Below are 6,905 nucleotides of genomic sequence, written 5' to 3' on the forward strand. Positions count from 1 at the left end.
GCCAGGGCTGTTCGTGGAGATCTAGGGTCCTGTCAGACCAGCAGCGATGCATCGTGAATGCACATGGCGTGTCTGGGCTTAGGAAGGGGCAAGGCCAAAGGGCACAGGTAAACTAGGTGGCTCAGTGGTAAAGAATCCTGGAGATTGGGTTCGATCCCTGGGTCAGGAAGATCTCCTGAAGCAGGAAATGGCAACTCACTCCAGTATTCTTGCCCCATGGACAGAGGAGCCTGGCGGGCTACAGTTCACAAGGTCGCAGAGAGTCAAACACGACTGAGCAACTGAGCATGCACATCTCTGTGAGCAGGTGGTGCAGTGCCCGTGCCGCTCGAGCAGGTGGTGCAGTGCCCATGCCACTCACGCGTTTGCACCACTGCTGCTCTGTCAGCTCACACCGAGGCCACAAGAAGTTCTCCAAGGAATCGGATTTCTTGCATGGATGAGTTGGCTCCTACCGGCCTGGGGACTTCATCTTTCAGTGTCATATCTTCATGCCTTTTCATACTGTTCATGGGGTTCTCAAGGCAAGAATACTGAGGTGGTTTGCCATTCCCTTCTCCAGTGGACCACGTTTCGTCAAAACTCTGCTCCATGGCCTGTCTGTCTTGGGTGGCCCCACAAGACATGGCTCATAGTTTCATTGAGTTAGACAAGTCTGTGGTCCATGTGATTAGATTGGTTAGTTTTCTGTGACTGTGGTTTTCAGTCTGTCTGCCCTCTGTTGGAGAAGGATAAGAGGCTTATGGAAGCTTCCTGATGGGAGAGATTGACTGAGAGGGAAATGGTCTTGTTCTGATGGGTGGGGCCATGCACAGAAAATCATTAATACAATTTTCTGTTGATGGGTGGATGTGTTCCCTCCCTGTTATTTGACCTGAGGCCAAACTATGCTGAAGATAATGGCAACCTCCTTCAAAAGGTCCCCTGCACACACTGCTACACTCAGTGCCCCCAGCCCTGCAGCAGGCACCGCCAGCCCAGGCCTCCGCCAGAACAACACCCGGTTGTGGTTGTGACTGGTGACGGAAGTAAAGTCTGATGACGTAAAGAGCAATGTTGCACAGGAACCTGGAATGTTAGGTCCATGAATCAAGGTAAATTAGAAGTGGTCAAATAAGAGACGGCAAGAGTGAACATACACGTTTGAGGAATCAGTGAACTAAAATGGACTGGAATGGGTGAATTTAACTCAGACGACGATTATATCTTCTACTGTGGGCAAGAATCCCTTAGAAGAAATGGAGTAGCCATCATAGTCAACAAAAGATTCCGAAATGGAGTACTTGGATGCAATCTCAAAAACGACAGAATGATCTCTGTTTGTTTCCAAGGCAAACCATTCAACATCACAGAAATCCAAGACTATGCCCTGACCAGTAATGCTGAAGAAGCTGAAGTTGAACAGTTCTATGAAGACCTACAATACCTTCTAGAACTAACACCTAAAAAAGATGTCCATTTCATTATAGGGGACTGGAATGCAAAACTAGGACGTCAAGAGATATCCGAAATAACAGGCAAATTTGGCCTTGGAGTACAGAATAAAGCAGGGCAAAGGCTAACAGAGTTTTGCCAAGAGAACACACTGGTCATAACAAACACCCTCTTCCAACAACACAAGAGAAGACTCTACACATCGACATCACCAGATGGTCAACACCAAAATCAGATTGATTATATTCTTTGCAGCCAAAGATGGAGAAGCTCTATACAGTCAGCAAAAACAAGACTGGGAGCTGACTGTGTTTCAGATCATGAACTCCTTATTGCCAAATTCAGATGTAAACTGAAGAAAGTAGGGAAAACCACTACAGCATTCAGGTATGACCTAAATCAAATCCCTTACAATTATACAATGGAAGTGACAAATAGATTCAAGGGATTAGATCTGATAGACAGAGTGCCTGAAGAACTGTGAACAGAGGTTCATGACACTGTACAGGAGGCAGTGATCAAGACCGTCTCCAAGAAAAAGAAACACAAAAAGAAAAGGCAAAATGGTTGTCTGAGGAGGCCTTACAAATAGCTGTAAAAAGAAGAGAAGCAAAAGGCAAAGGAGAAAAGGAAAGAGATACCCATTTGAATGCAGAGTTCCAAAGAATAGCAAGAGAGATAAGAAAGACTTCCTCAGTGATCAGTGCAAAGAAATAGAGGTAAACAATAGAATGGGAAAGTCTCTAGATCTCTTCAAGATAATTAGGGATACCAAGGGAACATTTCATGCAAAGATGGGCACAATAAAGGACTGAAATGGTATGGACCCAACAGAAGCAGAAGATATTAAGAAGAAGTGGCAAGAATACACAGAAGAAATATACAAAAGATCTTTATGACCCAGGTAATCACGATGATGTAATCCCTCATCTAGAGCCAGACATCCTAGAATTCAAAGTCAAGTGGGCCTTAGGAAGCATCACTATGAACAAAGCTAGTGGAGGTGATGGAATTCCAGTTGAGCTATTTCAAATCCTAAAAGATGATGCTGTAAAAGTGCTGCATTCAATATGCCAGCAAATTTGGAAAACTCAGCAGTGGCCACAGGACTGGAAAAGGTCAGTTTTCATTCCAATCCCAAAGAAAGGCAATGCCAAAGAATGCTCAAACTACCCCACAATTGCACTCATCTCACACATTAGTAAAATAATGCTCAAAATTCTCCAAGCCAGGCTCCAACAGTACTTGAGTCATGAACTTCCAGATGTTCAAGTTGGATTTAGAAAAGGCAGAGGAACCAGAGATCAAATTGCCAACATCCGCTGGATCATGGAAAAAGCAAGAGAGTTCCAGAAAAACATCTACTTCTGCTTTATTGACTTCACGAAAACCTTTGACTATGTGGATCACAATAAACTGTGGAAAATTCTTCAAGAGATGGGAGTACCAGCCCACCTGACCTACCTCCTGAGAAATCTGTATGCAGGTCAAGAAGCAACAGTTAGAACTGGACATGGAACAACAGACTGATTCCAAATTGGGAAAGGAGTACATCAAGGCTGTATATTGTCACCCTGCTTATTTAACTTCTATGCAGAGTACATCATGAGAAATACCAGACTAGATGAAGCACAAGCTGGAATCAAGATTGCTGGGAGAAATATCAATAACCTCAGATATGCAGATGATACCACCCTTATGGCAGAAAGTGAAGAGAAACTAAAGAGCCTCTTGATGAAAGTGAAAGAGGAGAGAGAAAAAGTTGGCTCAAAGCTCAACATTCAGAAAACTAAAAACATGGCATCCAGTCCCATCACTTTGTGGCAAATAGATGGGGAAACAATGGAAACAGTCTCAGACCGTTTTTTTTTTTTTTTGCTCCAAAATCACTACAAATGTTGACTTCAGCCATGAAATTAGAAGACTCTGGAGAGCTCTGGAGAGTTCCTTGGACTGCAAGGAGATCCAACCAGTCCATCCTCAAGGAAATCAGTCCTGAATATTCATTGGAAGGACTGATGCTGAAGCTGAAACTCCAGTACTTTTGGCCACCTGATGTGAAGAACTAACTCATTGGAAAAGACCCTGATACTGGGAAAGAATGAAGGCAGGAAGAGAAGGGGATACAGAGGATGAGATGGTTGGATGGCATCACCGACTCAATGGACATGAGTTTGAGTAAACTGTGGGAGTTGGTGATGGACAGGGAGGCCTGGCATGCTGCAGTCCATGGGGTTGCAAAGAGTCAGACATGACTGAGTGACTGAACTGAACTGAACTGAGTTGACTCAGCATGTGGGAGTAAGCCGTTGCACACTTGGAATGTCCCAGAAAATGGAGGTGAAGAGAAATCCTCCCAATGACAGAGCTTTGGACGGTGAACCCACATTTACACTATGCAGAAAGAGATCGGCCCTAAGGATAGAATGTGGCCTCTTAGATAGTGAGTAATGGCTTGGATGATTGGTTAGGAGACTGGAAGGAGAAAGATAAGAAGAATAGGATCAACATGGTTTGAAGAATGGAATGTGGGTGAGCCATGGGAGTAAGTGCGAAGTGTGAAGATCCTTCATTGCATGCTACCACCCACTAGACAGCAACTGCCAGAGAAGAAGCACCGAATAATCAGGGGGATGGAATAACTCTGCTGGTTGGTGTCAGGCAGTATCTGTCATCAACACACTCAGTGTGTCCACACAGATGTGAGAGAGGAGATACGGTGGCAGGGATGAAAAATACATATGGGCCCCGTAGTGGGCTTAGATCGCATGAGACCCTGATAAAATGCCATTCTGTGAGGGGCCATCTGGCCACTCGGTGGTCAGCTGATTACATTAGCTGCTTCCTACACTTTCTCGCTGGTGTCAATACCTATTTCAGGTACCACCTTTCCTGTCTTGCTCACAGAGCCTCTGCCTACACCATGTCCCAAGATTTTATAGTATTTGAATACTGTGTACAAATACAGAATCTCATATAACACGGTGCCTCCATGCTCAGTCATGTCCAACTCTCCGTGACCCTGTGGACTGGAGCCCTCCAGCTCCTCAGTTCTTGGGATTCTCCAGGTAAGAATACCGGAATGGATTGCCATGCCCTCCTCCAGGGGATCTGCCCAACCCAGGGATCAAATTTGTGTCTCTTGCGGCTCCTGCTTTGGCAGGCAGATTCTTTACCACTCGCCACCTGGGAAGCCCTTAAGGTGGTGGTAGACCCCCTTTGCAGGGGAGGAGGGCATGGTCAGGGTCACACTGGCTGCATTTTTTCCTGAAGCGCCCAAGGCTGCCTGGTAGGAGACACCATGGAGCTTGGAGACCCACTGAGGGGCTGGACTGCCATCATCCAGGTTTCAATAGACACCCTACGTCAAGTTCATTGTATGATGCTGTGTTCCCAGTAGGTCAAAGACATGGGCTTTGGAACAAAGGGGTAGAAGAATGAGGGACCCCTAACCACCATTCCCAGTGAGCCACACAGCAAGTTTCCAGTCCCTTCCCAACCAGTGTGGGTTCTTCCTTAGAGTTCATTCCTCCTTGACTTTGGCACCCTGGGCACTTCATTTGCCTTGTCCTAGCCCCAGCCCTCCTCCACATTATTACCCAGCTCATGTTTTTACTGGCAGCTGATTCATACTGTTTTCCAATTTTAAATTCCCACATCAGCAGGCTTAAGGGAGTACGACGTAGCAGCTGTTAGTAGTTAGACACACTGTATAGATGGTCAGATCTTGAACTTGTTACTTAGCTCTCTAGACCAGAGCTCATTTTCTCTAAAACAACAGCAGTTGCCCTTACACTAGCATAGGTTGTGTTGTTGTTGTTGTTATTTAGTCACTCAGTTGTGTCCAACTCTTTTGTGACCCCATGGACTGTAGCCCACCAGGCTGGTCCGTCCATGGGATTTCCCAGGCAAGAATACTGGAGTGAGTTGCCATTTCCTTCTCCTGGGCATCTTCCCACACCAGGGATCAAATCCACATCTCCTACGTGGGCAGGCAGATTCTTTACCCCTGAGCCACTTAGGAAGCCCCAAACCTTACTCCCTCATTATCGTGGGAAGGGATGGGATGACAAGGGAGGTTAAATGTGGTAATGAACATAACACACTTACCACAGAGTGCCCAGTACAACAAGTACTCAGACATGATTAGGTGTTATCTTTATTGTTATTGTTGTTTTATTGTTATTGTTAGACCATTGCAACCCTTACTTCCCCTTCCAGGAGGGTGTCATGAGATTGTGTGTACTTGGTGCTCGGTGGGTGCTTGATAAGTGGTAGTTATGAAGCATAAATGCCACTGAAGAGGGTGGTGCATCAAACTTACTGGCAGTATTGTGCACAGAGTTGCTGAGTGCAGGAGCTGCACACACAGGTCTGTAGTCTGTCTGCTCCTGTCCCTCCATCACATCACGCCGGCTGCTTCACTTTGACACACACACAGTGTGGCAAGCACGCCTCACATGATTATCTCATTTGATCCTCATGCCAGCTCTGAAGGTGCGATGATTACTCCCTTTTACACATGAGGAAACAGGATGCAACTGAACCCTCAGCAGGCTTCCCCCAGTGCCTGTGACCCTGTGCGTGCTGTTTGCTGTCACCATGGTGAGCTCACCAGTAAGGATCATTTATTAAGCCTTTGCCCCAAACAAAGAGGAGGGCAGGGCCTTTGCCCAGACAGGGCAATATAGAAAGAAGTGTAGATTTTAAGCTAGGTCCAGAAGATGACTATGCTGTATCTATATTCTGCATCTTGAGTCTATACATAAGACCTTGCTATGCTAATGCTATGCTAAGTCACTTCAGTCGTGTCCAACTCTGTGCGACCCCAGAGACGGCAGCCCACCAGGCTCCCCCATCCCTGGGATTCTCCAGGTAAGAACACTGGAGTGGGTTGCCATTTCCTTCTCCAATGCATGAAAGTGAAAAGTGAAAGTGAAGTCACTCAGTCGTGTCTGACTCTTAGCGACCCCATGGATTGCAGCCCTTGGCCAAGTTTAAATTCATGACAAGCTTTCAACCTCCATGTAAACCCTCCATCATTCCACTTTTTACACAATTTATTTTACAACTTGGCCAAATGAAACCTTCTCTATGTTTGGCATGGTTTACTTTGTTCTGGAAGAAGCATGTGTGATGAGAAAGCTACAAAAGTTATTACCAAAAGTAATAAGAAGTAACAGATAATTATAAATTGGTATTAAATCTCTCTGATCCATATTTTATTAGTTGCGAGGATGCATCAATCAGAGGTGGAGTGATTACCAGGAGTGTTTCTCATATTTTGAGGTCCCAGATTTTAACTTTCAGTCTAAAAGTGTTGTAGTCTCAGCAAAATATAAAATGGTCACCCCGATGAATTGTTTCAATAGTCAAACGTGGATTGTATCCATTTTGTGTGCCTTAATGAAGTGGCAGAAATGGGCTTTGGTAATATTTCGGAATGTATTTGGTCTTTGAACTATAAACCA

This window comes from Bos grunniens, chromosome 13, assembly GCF_055505025.1.
Source record: "Bos grunniens cultivar Pamir isolate PY7600 chromosome 13, Bosgru_T2T1.0, whole genome shotgun sequence".
In the NCBI taxonomy this organism is placed as follows: domain Eukaryota; kingdom Metazoa; phylum Chordata; class Mammalia; order Artiodactyla; family Bovidae; genus Bos; species Bos grunniens.